This window comes from Ambystoma mexicanum, chromosome 1p, assembly GCF_040938575.1.
Source record: "Ambystoma mexicanum isolate Mex_15411 chromosome 1p, UKY_AmexF1_1, whole genome shotgun sequence".
Taxonomy (NCBI): Eukaryota; Metazoa; Chordata; class Amphibia; order Caudata; family Ambystomatidae; genus Ambystoma; species Ambystoma mexicanum.
In genome coordinates, this window is record NC_090921.1 from 437453714 (window position 1) to 437471526 (window position 17813).

Here is a 17813-nt window from a genome sequence, read left to right on the forward strand (position 1 = left end):
AGTGTTGCTGCTTTTCCCACTAACCTGCCTGTGAAAGGAATGTTAATTGAATGGGCAATAGTTAGCTGGGCTGATGGGTCCTTCAATATTTAATTTTCATAGCAGTTGTGAAGATGAGTAGATCCTTCCAATCTTTGGTGATAGGTGAAAATGTCAAATCCCTGATGAGCCCAGTCTTCCTTTCTAACATTATAAAAGTCAGAAGCATTGTTCATTGAGGCAGCCAGGCTGCCCTTATTGTAGGCACGTTCATTTGAATATAGGTGACACTGCACACATTTATTTAGGAACACATACACACAAAGGAATGCTTACATTATGCGCAACATACAAAATATAGAACACAGCTCCCCCTGACATAAGAAATATCACCCATACTCAATATACATTAGAACAATATATCAGAATAAGGCCCATAGCAATGGCAAAAGGATCCATTCTTTTCTAAATGGATGTGCTAATGTAGATAATACTGAATGCAGGCCTCAAGTCTTGTGTGAATTCAAAAGTGCTGAACACATAAGGAAATAAAGAGTTGGGAAAAACTCAGATACATAGATAAGAAGCCCAAGCCAAGGTTGACTGAGAGCAGTTTGCGGCTTGGGCGAGACAGGTGGCCAATTTGACAGCATCAAATACAGAATACATGGTTTCCCATGGTGCTGCTCACAAAACAAAACTGGCATAGAGTCAGAAATAGATAAGGAAGGGGGGTTAGCCAAGAAGAAATTAGGCAGATAATCTATGTCTTGGACACAGGGCCTCATCACGAGTTTGGCTGTAACCCTTAAATCCGGCGGTAGTGCTGTTACCGCCGGATTTAAGGGTCCGCCAAATCAGGGCTTCAGTGGATTTCTCCCCACCGGCAGTATGAGCGTGAATTTTCCCCATTGAGCCCTATGGGGAATGGGGCATTCCCGAATGGGCTGAGTGGGGAACCGGGAATTCCAAATCCGCCAAATCCGTGATCCGGCGCTAATAGCACCGTTGGGTTTGGCGGTAGGGCAGATAGTGCCAGCGCTATTAGCGCCAGCGTTACCCCCCAACTTGTGATGAGGGCCACAGTGTGCAAAAGTCTGGAAATATGCGTCATTTCCAAAACCTTCTTTTTTCAGTTTTAAGGTTGTGAAATATATCTTGTGTTCACTGAAATAGCATGAGTCATGAGGACAGGAAATGGATGGGGGAGTTTCCATCTTAGAAAATATGATTACTCAATGAGAAAAGACAATCCATTTCACGAATAGGAGTTTGACCAATGAAATTATAGAAGCTATGTTAGGACATAAATTATCTATTGGGTTTTGCCACACTATAAGTGTTGTCTAAAATGTAAGAAAATCTGAGATATTCTTTTTGTCAGCCTGTAAATTGGGTGATTAAAAACAACATACTCCCAGTGAGTCATTATCTGTGTCTGTCTTTTGCACATCATGGGTTCCCTCCCAAGGAGGCTGGCAACAGGAACTTATCCTAAGAAATGGACTCTTTAACAGAAGCTTGAGAGAGGAGAGAGCCCATATATACAAAACAGTTGACCAGTGATGAGAGTGCATGCACGACGGTAGAGATGTTCTCTTTGATGGTTTTTAGCAGCATAAAGGTGTACATTTTCTGATGAAGCTTTCATTTTTTAGCATCTGTATTATGTTGAGCCATGACACAGGCTTGAAGAACAGGGAGGATGTATTAGATTTGGATTAAACTTTGGGAGGGCAGGCGGATCTTGGAAGACCTACGATGGTGAGGTGTATGCCTTTGAACTTTTCACTGACGAAGACGGACAGGCGACCGGCGAGTGACTGTATTGGAGCAGGACAGGAAGTGCACTGTAGGGGAGAACTCAGTTCATTGTGAATCCTGAAAAGTTCATCAGCCGGAATGATGGACTGGGAGATGTATTCATACAGCAGTGTTTTTTTTCTTGTGGTGGATTATTATAAGGTGGTCTTTGTGATGGCCGAGACAATGCTTCATATCCTCTCTGTGCTTGGTTTTCCTCCAGTGCCATTCAAGAATTTCTCCTTTTTATCTTGGCCAATTTGTAGTCAAATAAGAGGTTGATCTTGGCCAGAGGAATTCACTTTTTACAGATGGAATGTGCTTGAGATCCAAAGTTCTTGTCAGTTCATTGCAAAAGCAAAAGGGCTGTAGGCGCTAAATAGAGCAAGTTGGGTCAATAAAAGCGTCAGAAAACTGATCTGGTGTAAGGAAATGCTAAGGAATATTGTTAAAAGGAGAATCTACCCAGAGAAGAAAGTCTCCTAAAATAAGTATATAATCAGTAGAAGATTGGAGATTGGAGATGTGATCAGACCACTTCAGTGTGAACAGGGCTGTGTCTACAGGTGGTATGTAAGTGTAATTATGGTTGTGCATGTGTTGAGACCAATGATCCATTACCGTGCAATCATTTTGAAAGAAAATGTTTTAGGAATCTAAATCACAATTGTGGGTATGTGGGCTAGTTAAACTATGGCCAACCTGCTTCCAAGTTTACTGTGTCTATTGCTTGTCAAAATCTTCAGTTCGGGGGAGGTGTTGCAAATATTGCAGTGAAGTTGACAGGGAATCAGTTTTCTGACAGGCCTAAAAAGAAAATCTTCGCGCTTTCAAGAGTGTTGTGAATGTTTCGAGCATCTTTCAAGGTCAAACAAGCATTCAGAGTTCTTATGGAGAGGAAAAGCCTGAGCTGAGGTGGTTTGTGAGATGGTGGGTAGTGGAAAATGTGGGCGGCCAGGCAAGAGTCATGAGTGTTTGGTGTAACAGAGTAGGCAGGGGGGCTTGTGTCCTGACAGCAATGAATCACTGCACATCAAGGAAAATCTATGCAGGTCTTCAGAGGACCATTTCTCAACAATGGTTCTGCATTAAAATCCATGCAGCCAAGATTGGACTTGACACCTTAAAGCTAGGTTGGTATTTCTTCCTATCCAGATAGTATGTAAGTCATGGAATAAAATGCTGCCAAGAGAAAGAGTCTGCACTTGTGATTACATCAAGAACTGTGACCCGCAGCCCTGGATCTACGTGAACATTTTGGATAAAAAATACTGAGGCTGAAAAGGCAGAGTTTTTTTTTTTTTAATTCAAATTATTCAACTTTTTTGCAGTTTTATATATAAAGTGGGGGGAGACCCCCCTAGGACCCCTAACATTCCCCCTATCATAATCTATTCCCTTATCCCACACCCTATCAATTGTTTTGCAAAAATAAGGTGCAAAAAGACACATTCGACAAAAAAACACATTCTTTTCAGCCTCGTTATTTTGGCATTCGAAATTTGTGGACATTACCTCAGCCCTAGGAGTGTGGTCATTCACCAAGTTTTGTAACAGCTAAATTGTTAAAAAGACTGTTTGCCTTTCTTACTTTTGCATACAAACGTAACTCGGTTAACAGCCTTTCATTCATTATAAATTATTAGCACTTGGGGGAGAGTGTCTGGCCAATCAGATGCATGGAACATTGGTGGAATCTGTCAAAAACTGGCAGCTTTCTCCACAGCAATCTACACCACTTAACTGGGTGTCTGACACCTTTTATTGGCCAGTATCCCAGGCCTCTTCCTCCAGCCCCATTCTTCTTACCATTTCACCCCTGGCCTCCCTTTTCCTGGTTGCCCCCTCTGGCCAAAATGTAAATAGTGATTTGACAACTTCAAACGTATTGATGGTTGTAAAATGCCAAACACATTAGGTATGATTGTGATTAGATATGCTGACATATATTTATTCTGTTATTGGTATGGATGTTGATAAGTCAAAGGTCATTTTAAAGAATCAGTTCCTGTTTCAATGGCCCTCATTAGGACCCTGGCGGAGGTCCATGGTGCAATTTGCACCATGGACCATGGCGCAGAGCTGCCAATACCGCCATGGGGGTTGGCGGACTTACCGCCCCATTCTGAGGTTGGCGGGGCGGTAAGTCCCCAATCCCCATTTACCCTTCCCCATTCCCATTTTTGCCCCATAAGGTATAATGGGAGTGGGGAAGGCGTTAATTACGCCACCGTAAATTACGGTGGCGTAATTAACAACAAGTCCCGTAGCGCCATGGATTTTCCCGCCTGCAAAAAGCAGGCGTAAAAATCTCCATGGCGCTACGGAATGTCGTAGTCTGGCGGAGAGGTACGCCATGCATTACGCTGGTGTAAACCCCTCTCCGCCAGGGTCCTAATGAGGGCCAATGTGTTTTAAAACAAATTATACATATTGGCCCTCATTACGACCCTGGCGTTGGACCATGGTGCTAATAGCACCATGGTCCATGCCGGTAACTTACCGACTCCGCCATGGCGGAATGGGGAATTACCGCCCCATTCCGAGGTTGGCGGGGCAGTAATTCCCCATGCCGCCATGGCCCTTCCCCATTCGCATTTTTGCCCCATAGGGCTCAATGGGAATGGGGAAGGCGCTAAGTACGGTGCCGCAAATTGCGGCACCGTACTTAGCACCAAGGTCCCTTTGCGGGTTGGTTTTTTAACGCCTGCTAAAAGCAGGCATTAAAGTGCCACCCGCAAAGGGACCTCGTAATCAGGAGTTAAGGGTTTAACGGCGCCGCCACCTTTTACGGCGCCGTTAACCCTTTAACGCCTGGGTTGTAATGAGGGCCATTGACTGTAGGGATTGATTCACAATGAGGGTTGAATAGCTATGCACAATATGTGGTTGCATGTATTTACCAGCAAATTTTTCACCGCAGATTATTTTACTGCCCATGTTTTTTTTAATGCCAAATATTTGGGAGGTGCCCTTTGCATCCCTTCACTCCCCGCGCCACTCCTGCTCCCCAACCTATATTGCCTCATCCAAATATATCATCAACCTTTTGCAGGAACAAAGCAATAAATAATGGGTGGTCAAAAAATGGTCAGTAAATATTGGTTGGTACAATCACTGGATCCCAACTTACTGATGATTTTTAACAAAGCCACATAATGGATAGATGGCCCTGAAGCAGCTACCTCTGGGTACATGCTTCAAACATGCTGGTTGCATGTTGTGATGAGAAATATTTCTCATTGTTTCTGTGTCCAGCAGGAACTTCAACTAAGCACAGGGTCCCTAATACAAATGTAAGTGCCTCGAGGCCCAAGCAGCTGGTTTGCTGACACTCATCTTGACATTGCCCTCCTACATCAATGTAGACGAGGGCTGGAGACTAGTCATTGTACCCTTGTGGTTGTAGTGCACCTATTCAGGTGATAAAGGGTGGGTTACCTGATTTAGTGTTTATTTGTTTCATTTCCAAACGCAAACAGTGAATAAGAACGCTTATGAAATTGATAAAGATCTTTTTATGGGGTATTGTTGGGCAAGCGGGGGTCTAAAATGACCCTCCTTTTCAATGCATTACTCCCTGTATCAGGCCTGTGACAGACTGGATCACGATCAGGGAAACAGTACCACAAACCCGAGTGTACGCCTTTGTAAATCAGTGATGTGCTAGAGTGTGCAATGTATTGTCTACACCCCTAAGAATGTCAAAAAATAAATATGCCAATTCTGCTTTCTAAACAAGCTGCATACTCGCAGCCAGATGACATGTAGTGGACCCACCTGTGTGACTGATACCATATAGAACATGCATTGACGTCTTCTCCGTGTGTGGCTACTGCGCTCCCTCGAATAGGAACGTGATTTTCAGTATCTGGCCCTTGGTGTGGTAGAATGCAGAGCAAGTCTGGAATTAACCACAAGCCCCAACCCGACCTGAGAAAGAAGCGCCATGTTGAACATGCAGCGTGTGAAATGTGTCAAAGATTTTCCAGAAAATCGTCTAGTAGTCTTGTCCATTTCAGTAGCCCCCTTTCTTCCGCAACCCTGACAGAAAGGACCAATCCAACCTTAGCTTCAGACGTAATACCTTGAACTGGCTGCAGTCCAATGGCATCTGACTTTGCCGAATTTAGTTTTCATTTGTAAGAATCATATATTGTATTATTTTTCATTTACTGTATAATTTTTGCACTTTTGCCTGTACAATCCTACTGCCTATATGATCTACTATGTAACTTAACCCTAGAGTAATCTTATACCTGTTGCGCCCAGTTAACTCTGGGTTCGGTGTGCCTTACAAATAAAGCAAACAAACAAACAAAGTTGTAAAAGGTCAAAGAGATACACAGACGTCTCCCTCGTTTAAAATCTGTTGACTCACCCTTTGCTATTCCTTCACAGTAATGGAGCCAGGTAGTTTGCCAGTTTCCAGAACAGCCCTTAAAAGGGACCAGTGCCCACCTAGCTTCACCAGTTATAGTTCATAACTGTGCCAGTACAAATAAGCCCAACATAAACCTAGGAAGCAACAATACCGCCAACAATAATCTCACCAAGCACACAATATCAATAATACTGGTATGCCAACAATGTGGAAGTACTTGCAAAAAACACTGCGCACTTTGACAAAGAATGGGCTATTTACCATTCTAGTTTCATTTCTGGCAAATTTGAGGATAAGTGCTTGATTTCCCAATTGTTTTCATGTCGATATTATAGTATTTAGATGTTACGTGAGTGCCAACGTTATTGCAGTGTTCTTGGTATTTTTCACATCCATGTTTGTGCTGAAGGTATTTTCATATTGAAGTAATGACTTGATACCTCAAAATGTTGATCCATGTGGGAATACATGTAAAAGTCAAGCCACCATCAGGCATCTGCCATGGAAGCGCCCATGCAGGAAGCCGTAGATACAGGTTCCAAGCAACAGCTCGAACCATCCAGCAGGCAGAAGCACTGGACCCCTCCAGGCACAGCAGACAAGTAAGAACATGCATGCCCAACAATGTTCATGCTGGAAATCACTTCCCTGGGGACCTTACGATGGCAGCAGTACCATCAATCTAAGCTGAGCTGGAGTTTAGAGCAATAGGCTTGCATTATTGAGGCTCTGTCATTCCCTGACGGAGCGCGTTCTGGTGCAAAACAAGTTGGACTTGTAATTGCTTTGGAATACAACACCTGTTGGTCTCGCCTGGAGAGGTGTGCAGCTTCGTCTGCCTGATGCATGTCTCAAGTTGCCAAAAAGAATCAACCAGAGCCTAACACGAATAAAACAATGAATAATCCATTTCATGGACATGACCCCTTAATGCATGTGGATAACAATTGGCTCTGTTAGGTCCAGTTGTCCTACCTCTGATGTAAGAAAGGACATGGTCCGGCTCCTCCTCATCTTGAAGCTCCTCTACTGTTAATTGGTACCTCTGTCTGCAATAAGAGGACATAGGAAAAACCATTACACCGGTATCACGTGTTTCACAATACTTGTGGAAAGCTCAACAATATTCATTGACAAGCTCATTGGATCACTAAACACCATTGATTTCCAGTCAACAAAGCAACTCGGACATTTGCTGTTATGTGGATTCTGAATTGTGTCATTACTCGTTATTCCAGTTTTGAATCTTCCATATCCTATTGTGAGAGGAGTGAACATTCTAAAATTCTGAAATTCAAAATCGTGCATTGGACAGTTGTAAAATACTGTGATGTTGGTGGGAAATATAAGGGAAAATAGGGGAATGTCCTTTTCTAATTTGCCACCTCCTTTATGGAAATATCCACACTCCAGAACTCTTGAAAAATAAACACATCAGAAATATACAGGGGGTCATGTTCAATTGATGCCACGGCGCATTGTCATTAATTTGTATGGCAGAGAGGAGTGGTCGGAAAGCAACTTGCGTTTCCACCGCCTCTGTTCCTCTCTGCAATATAAATGCACCAGCATTTGTGCTGGCATGGATTTTGTAAGAGGATTCAATTCAACACTACAGCTAAGTCAATGCCTAGTCTGGGATACTGAATGGAAACCCTTATTGATATATCTTTATGTCCAGTTCATGAGTTCTGGATGACTACCCCTATATAACACCCCTCTCTTAGAATCCCCCTGACCCCACTGAGCCAAGAAGTAGTTCTGTTTTGCAAGTTTAAAAGGTTTATTTGAGAATGTAAACAAGATATATATATCACACTTTATAATAAATTAATAATTGAATATCACACTTAATCTGAGCAGTAATCAATAATGAATAGTCTGGCACTAGCACACTTGTGAATAGGAACAGAAGAATAAGGTGGTAGAGAATGCTTTATATAAGTTCAGATGGATGCAATGTTGAATGAAAATGCAGTACAGAAAATACTCAATAAATATGATTTCAACAAAACAATGTAATCACTTTTCTCTGGCAATCCACTCCCCCCCCTTATGCAGTGTAAGGAAATGAAGAGTAGCACACAGTTCTCAGACATGCAATTAAATGTAATTCAGTTCACCCTAGCAAGCTTAGACTACGGATAGAAGTTGAAACACGGCCCAAAATGCTTTTATATGTGCTGGCAATGAAATGAGGAATATGCTGAAAATGGTTTTAATTCCCTTCAGGAGGTTCTGGGTGAGTGGTATCTAGTTAATATGAGTTGAGGCTCACTCTAGCAATGATTCAGGGATGGTTCTTAAGAGGCAAACGAAATTTAGCAGTTCAGGCAAAAGCAGCTATCTTTTTACAAGTAAAGAAATCGGGCCAAATCGCAAATCGCGGCAAAATTCGCGAATGCGTGAATCGTGATTGCGGAGAAAGTATAAGGAGTAGGAAGTCGGTTCTAGGCTTGTTGGAAAGGTAAGATTCCAAGCTTTCAGAGGAAAGTTAAACCAAGTTCCTAGCCCAAAGGTTACGGAGTTATGAACGATTTTGTGAAGGTTGTTTTTCGGATTTTAAATTTTAAAAGTTCAAAGCGACAGGTTACAGCTTGCAGCTAGAAAATGACAGGTGACAGCTTTGCAAATGACAGGTGACAGTTAGGAGGCAGTTCTGGTTAGAGTAAAATAGTTTGGATTAGATTATTTTAACTAAGAGATTGGTTCTGCACAGTTCTGCTAGGTACTCACAATATATTTCTGAAATAGGCCTCCCCACGGATCTGGTCAGGTTTTGGACTGGACTCCGGTTCTGATCTCGGCACTTCACAGTGATCTGGGTCAGCTCTCTGGTTCTGCTAACAGCGGTCTGGGTCACTCTGGATCTCTGGCCTCTGGTTCTGGATACTGCTCTGCTTTCTCTGGGTACAGCACTGCTTCTGGATCTTTCTGGCACAGGGTTTCAGGCCAGAATCAACACCTGGGTCCGGCTGTGAATAGTCTGCAAATGATTTTTGGGCCTGCTGACAAATACTTTTGCTTGCAGTGGGCCTTCTTGGTTCAAAGTTCTGTAGTCTCTGTTTAGCTTGGAAGTCTAAGTGTAGGATCTCTGGATGTGAAGTCGTCGGTCAGCATGCTCCGCAGCAAATGGAATTGAATCTCCTCTCTAGCTTCCAGTGGCTCTTTTTATGTCTTATGAAAGTGGGTGTGTGTGCAGCATCACTAGCCATCCCCTCTCTCAACTGCCCATTGGTCAAGCTTTCCGCACTGCTTTGATTGGGGGAAGGAAATGTGTGTCATGGTGATGCTGTAGGTTTTATGGGTCAGAGGATCCTCCCCTGGTCAGTTTGCCCACAAATCTATATTTGACCTAAAGACATGTTTCATAGATACACAGTGGTTTGAAATTACATGCACCCCTCACGTATCACATGAGGTATACTCTGTTCAAACTCTGATGTTTCTAAGAGCTTGCATTCAGAAACGGCAACATTTTGCTTTTTTAAGTGGTTTTGCAATATTGGTTTTTCATTAAAAATTATACACATATACACGGCCTGTCCATACATACTCCAGTAAATTCCCATGTCTCTAGCTTAAACACAGAGTCTGTAGTATACAAAAATAGCAGGGTTTTGCCCCAGAACATCTCACAAATTCCCAATGCGTCTTAAAACGTGCACAGAAAAATCACAAGAATTATGGTATCATTAAATAATTTTGACAAGTCCGCATCATGAGTTACACCTCTTTCTTAAAATCATAGTCTGGCCAACAGGGGTGTGTCTTCCCAGGTCACATGGTGGAGAAACCAGTTTATCCAGTTTCTGCCAAGCTCAGAGACCCTGCCCCTCCCAGCTTCTGCCAAGAGGAAGCTATTTTATGATTCCCCCAATAAACCATCTGCCTGGGCCCTGGAAGGCGCATTGTTCAAGAGGAAGCCATTTATGGCCTCCCCCCAATAAACCCTCTGCCTGGGTCCTTTGTTAGGACTCTAGCAGTCCTTTGGTAATTCAATCAGAGAGGGGTAACCCCCCCTCAGAATGCAGCCAGGCCTGAGAACTGCTGTGGATCCAGTTTCACTCCAATTGGGGGGAAGTTGTCAGGCAGAATCCAGTTCCTTAAGCCAGGCCCCAGCTAATGTCACTTTTAGTTACCCAGTTTTCTGCATTCAAATAAAACTAACAATTTTTACATATGCAGCTAGAATGCTGATTCTAAGTTCAAAACTATGACATTTTAACAGTGACAAACTATGTGGCAGTCACAAGTCTGTCCCTCAGTTTATTTACACATTTCGATTTTTGGTAATTTTAAATCCAGTTTCAGTATAAGCCGCTGCAGACCTGCAGAGCTCAGCCAGTCTTGTTATAAACCTTCAAGTCACTTCAGAATATAACTTTACATTATATCCACCTCTCAGTAAGTCTTTCTTTGGCCTGCTTTGGGCTCATTTATTCAGTTTTACACAAAAGTCTGGTGGTTTTAAAACGCCGGCTTTCTGATAGTGGTGAGTACTGGTAATGCAACCATTTTGGGGATTTAAGAAAATGAATTCCCCACAGTTCTAGGTTGCTTTTGGCAATCAGCATTGCCATTCCCAATGGTTTCAGGCTACTGTGTGGGTAGTCCAATGGTGGTTTTAGGCAGTACCCTTCTGTGCCCATAACATCGGCAAAAATGGGTGGCAGCCTATTCTTCATGCATTTCCCTGGGCATTTTCTGGGAAGCTCTGGCCATCATGATGTTTTCAATGCCAGTAATGCACAGTTTTTTTTTTTTTGTAGGGCTCAGATGCATGGGTAAAAACATCCCACAATTTTCAAGCATGCACAAATACTGTAGATCCTTATGCACCAGTATAAAACATGCAGACCCCATAGAGATCCATTGTAAATGCTGCCTGCCATCCTAGCATGCTAGCATTGCAGGCAGCATCTACAATTACAAATGAACCCTCTGTTTCATTTCAATTGTGAGCACCACTTGTCATGCTCAGAAGGCAAGCAGTGCTCACAATGAAAAGTAAACACTTCTCATCATGCAAGCATGCCAGTCAGGGTTTACTCACTTTGCACTGCGAAGTGCAAATGTGATGGGCAAAATGCAGCGTATGCATTTGAATGCCATCTTTTTCCATTTGCAACCTGCAGTTCAAATAATTACAATTTGGCCACGGGAACACGGCTAAGCCTGGGTGCAAACGTGCCAGGACCCTACTGTCAAATTACTCTCAGGTACAACATGAGCACCATAGTGTATACACTGATCAATAAATGCCATTCCACATTGAGGAGGATACATGCACAAATCGCTACCAGATGAACATTTCTTGTTCAGTGTGGGGTGAAATATAGACCCTGAATCCCAGAATTACAGAGGCCACAGCGACTTGGGAAGTCCCATTGAAGTATAAGGCCAGCAAAGAAATGGTGATGTCAGATATTTGGCATATTGAACCAAAAACAGGCCTAAATCTCAAAGGAAAGAAAGTGGGCTTGAGTCTCAAAAGTGCAAAGATATGCACGATGCATTTCAGCAAGAAAAAGAAAGACATGTGGCTGACAGTGCTGTTTTACTGAATCCATGGAGAGCTGCACTTTTACTTAAAGAGACAGATAACAGTGGGTTTATTATCTTCAATGTAATACCAGATTGTGCTCCAGTCATCTCAAGTGAATCCGAGCTCATTGCAATTAGAAGAAATAAAAGAACTTCCTTTTTCCTCATCCACATGACAGTATGATAAGAAAAGTGCTCACTAGCCTTTTAGAGCTTGAACATGGCTTTCTCATATAACTGCCCTATAGATATGGACAATCCAGAGTGATTCTCCTGTATTTTGCATCTCTGAGATTAAAGAAGTACATTACACATGGATATAAGCCCAGGTCCCTTATACAATGTCATGTAAACTGCATTGTGTGTGAGCCTAAAGGCCATTGCTTGCAGAATTTTACATTCTGCCAGTCATTTCTCCTAAAGATGAAACTTAACCTGCAAGACCTTTCCTCTGCTGATCCTTTTGAGGGAGGTCTGGGTGTCAAACATCAATCAGGGCCATTGCATAAAAATATAGAAAGAAGTGCACTGCCTAGATTTAAACCACAGTGGAAACAGATAAGGCCATAGCTGTTCTTTCAGCAGAAATGACCTGAGGTCACAATTCCCATAAAATGTCCATTAGAGTTGCAGTCAGGGCCATTACAGGCCATGAAGTGAGAGGCGAAGATAAACATGAGCCAGCCTCTGGCTGTTAGCATGCTCAAGGGAAAATGAAACCGAAAGCAAATAATGAAAAACTGGAGTTTAGCTAATAGAAAAATACATATTATTGCATAAAAGGGAAAGTGTATATGCCACACCGGTCATTCCAGACCTTTATTAAAGGAGACAGTAACTCCCTTTAAACCATGCCAAAACAATTTTTGTGTGATAAACATAACTACATCCATTAATGAACATTGTATTTGGGCCTTCCCTTGATTCCAAGAGATTTGAAAGTTGGTGTGAGGGTGAAGGATAAAATTGACAAAGGAAATATGAAGTGGCATATTTTGTTTACTTATACGGCTCCTGATTAAATGAAGAAAAAACATATCTCTGCATAGGAAGGGCATGCTAACTTCAGATTAGCATCATCTAATTTGTCTTAAAATGTAGTTTTTAAGCATATATTCATACATGTAAAGATTTGAAAAATTAGGGTACTTGCCATGTTGATAGATTTTCAGAGTTTTGAACAAGTCAATCACACATGTCAGTTTAGGATGAGAAAGCATTCTCCACCCACAGCTTTCCTAACTCACACCCCTCATCTCCGTGTCCTAGCACACAGGTGGGAGGTGGATAGAGAAAACCAACCAAGCCCTTTGGCGGGAATCATGACAAATTAGTGATGTCATTTGCCCCATAAGTAAACCAGTTTGCATTAGAACTGGGCTTTTTCCACTTATTCTGGGAGGTAAATTACTGCTGAACTCTTGTGAGAAACACCCAAGGAAGGAGGCCCCACATCTTGCATTGGAGACAGGGATCAGGAGACATAGAAGCTGAGTGGGAACCCTTGGAGGAAACAGAGGGGCTAACCTGGACTGACACCATTGCGGTCCCAGAAGTGACTTGCTCTTCCCTGATGTCCATTACAAGGCCTTTCATGTAAGTAAAACTATCCCCAAAGCCATAGATTGTGTAGGCCATGTATTGTTCAAGTATTGTTCTAGTTATTTCCCCATAGAAAAATATCATGTTTCTCTGTGTAGATCCTTAGCATATTTAATTAAAGTAAATCAATTAATTCCACTATAGAAATCACAAGATTTGTTTTGTTGGCATTTGAAACTAATAAGCTCTTTTCAGTGTGGTCTGAGCTGGTATAGACATAAAGATTAGCCAGAAGAATTAATCCCAAAACCTTGTTTCCACGTGAGTGTGCAGGGTGCAAAACACATTTGCCCCTTTGTTCCCATTGTGCTCCGACCAAAACCACAAAGCCCTGCCTGTTCTTTTTAGGTGTGGCAAAAACAAATGTTCTCATTGCTTTTTTTTCCCTCATATTGCATCTGTGGTAATAAGTAAAAAAGCAATTTTGCTCCTTGAATACTTTTTTCCAAAGAGTCACTTTGATCAGAATCCCAAAACGATATTCACATTGTGTTCCCCCTCTCTGCCACTGGCCTTCAATTCAGAGGGGCCAAGTCTAATTGATGATTGAAGGGTGGGGGATGCTGTGAGAAAAAGTATTATGAAAAGATTATGTTCTTTTTCTGTATTGGTTGATTTGTAAAGAAAGCTGCATGAAATTGTGACTGCATATCACAGTATAACCTCTGTTTTGGTGCCATTAAGGAAGTCAGTGTTGTTTTTGTGTTGCCACGGCATTGGTGGCTGATGTTAGTCTTTTTGTCAAATTTGGGTTAAATAAATTAATAAATCTATGTTCTTACTACACACCGGCCTGGTTCTTAGTCCATTGTGGCATTGGGTATTTGTTGGGGTTGGGTGTGAGACAGGTTGTAGGCCTTACCAAAGTGAACCTTAATAAACTAATAGTGCTATAATGTGTGCCACATTAATTGGGGTGATAGGAACTCCCTCAGTTGAGTGTGGCGTGTAATAATAAATTGTGACATCAGTGTATTTTCTATAGTTTTTCGTCTAGTGTATGTTTCCCAGAAATTATTAAAAATACTGTGGGATGATTCAACCCACTTTTGCTCTGCCATGCGGCATCACTGTGTTCTGATGGTGCCAGAAACATCAAAATGGCCGCAAAACCCTTGTACGCACCAAAACCTCTGAAATTCGCACTCTGCATAGCACAAAAAGATGGCTGCCCAATCTGCCATACATGTTGTCAGTGGTGGAATAGAGATCTCTCTCCTGAAACATGTCACTGGGCTCCACAACAAGTGAACAGTACAGTACAGAGGGAAAAGCATTGCTCTGCCAAAGGAAAGCCCAAAATCTTGCTTTAAATCTTTTCTTTGTTGCTGAAACTGCAGAATGCCGGTAGAAAACACTCTTAAACATTCAAAATTCTTACTTGGTGCTACAATTCACTTAGTTCAAGAAATCATTGTGAACTCACAATGTCTGGAAAAGCTGAAAGTATCGAAGAAACATCCACAGCAAAAGTTGCCTGCCTGTGAAATCTGTCAGAAATCTGGGCGCAGTACCCTCCGCAGCCTGAATGACAGCTGTCAGAGGCCTGCATTAAAACTGTAAACTTGTACAAGCTGAAATCTAATGTTTGAAATCTAAGTGGCCTGTGCTTGAGAGTAATCTATGTTGTAATTGTTTGAGCGATGGTGTAGAATCTGGAATAAGTGTTCTAGCTGCTAATTTGAAATCACAAGATTATTTTAAACCAAGAAAAAAAATGCAACAGAATTAACCTTAAATTTAAGCATGCCTAAAAGCCGCTCAAACTGGAATAACAGCTCTCTCTCTCCAGTCCTCTCCAGCAGGAAATCACACCTATGTGATGATTACAGGGTGGGGGGAAGAATTGGTTTGCAGGGAGAAGGAGCCTACGGACATCCTCCAGCTAAAAGGAGGAAAAGACCAAAGGGGTGGAGCTAAAAAAACATGTGTTGCTTAACAAGGACAAAAGACACATTTTAAAAAGACTGATAACTCCTTATGTAAAATTGTGCAAAATATATAAATAACAGCATTGTTAATGTACTTTTTGGATACACTGGTGAAAAGGCGCCAGAACTCTGTGACATGTTCGGGGAAGAAACAGCGGAAAAAAAGTGATATTACACAAAATGTACTTCTGATAGATAGAAGTATGAAACCTTATCCACGTACGCCCATGTTCAACGCGCATATTTCTAGAAATTTGCTCCTAAATTGGACATTGTGTTCTGGATGAAAAGGGCAAAATTCTGCGAAAAGCAGACACAATGATCCAGATCCTACAGCGAAGGGACCTGGAAGAGTACCTGCTAAACAAAATATGTAATATGTATATATTACTGTTATAGAGGTTGCACATTTGTAAATATGTATTGTATCAAAGATAGATTTTGTGTCCAAAAGGCTAGGGGCGGACTCTAGGCCTCATAAACCCACAGAAGCAAGGTGACACCCTGTTTCTCTCCTCCTATCAAGGCAGAGAGGAGACCTTGACCAATCCCTGTCCAAGGGGCGAGCTTAGGATAAACCAGCACACGCACCCCTTTATCATAAGCATAAATAGAGACAGCTCAGCACTCAAAGAGACACACAGATTCACCCACTATCCCGATGCTAGCAAAGCACCCTGCAGCAGGATTATCCATCTTACTTGCTCCAGACTCCAGAAACTTGCCAAAGCAGAAAGGCCCATTACATAGTTGAACCATTTTCAGCTACGCCTTCAATTTCCAGAACCAGAACCCACCCCAGAAACTTAAGGGGAACATCAAAGAAACAGCTGGGCTGTGCTGTACTGCTTGCCTCCTAAAATAATTATTACCAGAACCAAATGATCCAATCCAGTTGTGCTGTGCTGTGACCAGAGCCATTACAGATCAGATCCAGTCCAGTTGTGCTGTGCGGTGTCCAGATCGCATTGACACTGCCCAAATCCGATGTGCCCAGCAGTCTGTCCTCCTGACCAGAATCCCTGACCAGAATCCCCGATCAGAATCCCTGACCAGAATACTTATGGTTCCGTTTGAAACACATATAGTGAGTATCTATAGCTAGAACTGTGTCACTAGCCTAAGTACCTTCTTGCTTAGTTAATCCCCATCTTAAACCCATCCTCTCTTTCTGAGCCAGTATTGTTAGAACTATCTTTGTGTGGACTATTCCCTCATATATATTCATAAACCGAACTTCCTTTTGATTGATTAAGAAAGTAATTCCCAAACCAAACAGAAAGTAGAGTATCTCACCTGAACTGTTATGTTTGGCCGTGAATGACCTTCCTGTGTGGCATTATACTTTTTGGTAGTCTTTAAAATAGTGTAAGAAATCGTTTTTGTCAATTTAAACCTGCATTCCTGTTTACAATTCTTGCGCCTGTCTTAAAAAACGGCCTCCACTAAAACGTATCACAAATCCATACGGTTCTCCTGTAATCGTGATTATTGCGCACTGAAAAGTTTGCAGCAAATTTTGTTTTAGTTAAATTCTGACACGTGTAAAACAGCTTTTGATTGCTCCCGACCTTAATTTTAAGATTTCACTTTGTTTCTTAGTATGAAATCCTTGCTAGTGTTTTCTGTAACTATCCAAAGCGGCTCCTATAATAATTTAAACAATTTCAGCAATTTAAACATATTTAGGGTTTTTACCCAATCCATTCCCAAAGATAACTTTAAAACCATTCTGACCGCTTGCCAATCAATTCTGTTTTTCTCTTGTGTTGCTGGCTGGGGGGAAAGTGGGATTGATATTTTGTTTGAACGTTGCCATTCCCGAAACCTGTTCTCTCTTCCTATCTCTTACATTGTCTATTGGGGGTTTGAGAGATGTGCAGGAGGAAATAGTAAACACACTGTTATTTGATCTGAACACACACACACAAAAGTATTATTTCTGTGCTGAATTGTTTTGTTCCTTATTACTTCTTGTGTATTAAAGAGATGATTTAATGTTACATCACCCCTTGGTGATTATTGTGTACCCATTAAAACATAGTGTGATTGAATTGTACTACATAAATAAATATTTTAACTTTGCAAACCAGCCGGATTCCTGGTTCTGTGTGACCGGGGGGGCTAGGCGTTGACTTAGGTGAAGTGCCGGATTGAAATCATTTACAGATTGGGGGCTCGTCGCGAGATCCTGAATTAGATATACCACTTGTGACAGTTTAACACAGCGTGCTAACTGACGGGGTACATACACCTTGTTGGGCTACCACACTGTGCTACACTGTAAAAACACCCTTCAATAAGAATACTCAAAGGAGTTAGGCCTTTTTTGAAAAAGTAAAATAATCCTGAGATAAATCAGAAGGAAATTAATATTTCCGGAATGGCGACCCCAGTGGAAATTAATATGGCAAAAGAACACTGACTGCACAAATTGTTTGTCAGGGGTGAATGGACAGAGTAGGATGAGAATGTTTGGCTGCAGGAAATCAAACAACAAGCCACAGCCATGGGATTAGATAAATGGCAGGACCAGGGCCCATTACACCAGGCACTTAGTGAACTGT

At 41.9% G+C, this 17813-nt stretch overlaps 1 long non-coding RNA gene across 2 annotated transcripts in view; it reads right to left on the reverse strand.

Moving 5' to 3' along the window:
- LOC138572374 (uncharacterized) overlaps positions 1-17813 on the reverse strand; it is a 1436154-nt gene that overhangs the window by 762158 nt on the left and 656183 nt on the right. For both annotated transcript variants that reach the window (XR_011303902.1, XR_011303904.1), the window contains one exon: positions 7142-7215. This is a non-coding gene — a long non-coding RNA (uncharacterized lncRNA). The remainder of the gene's footprint in view (positions 1-7141; positions 7216-17813) is intronic.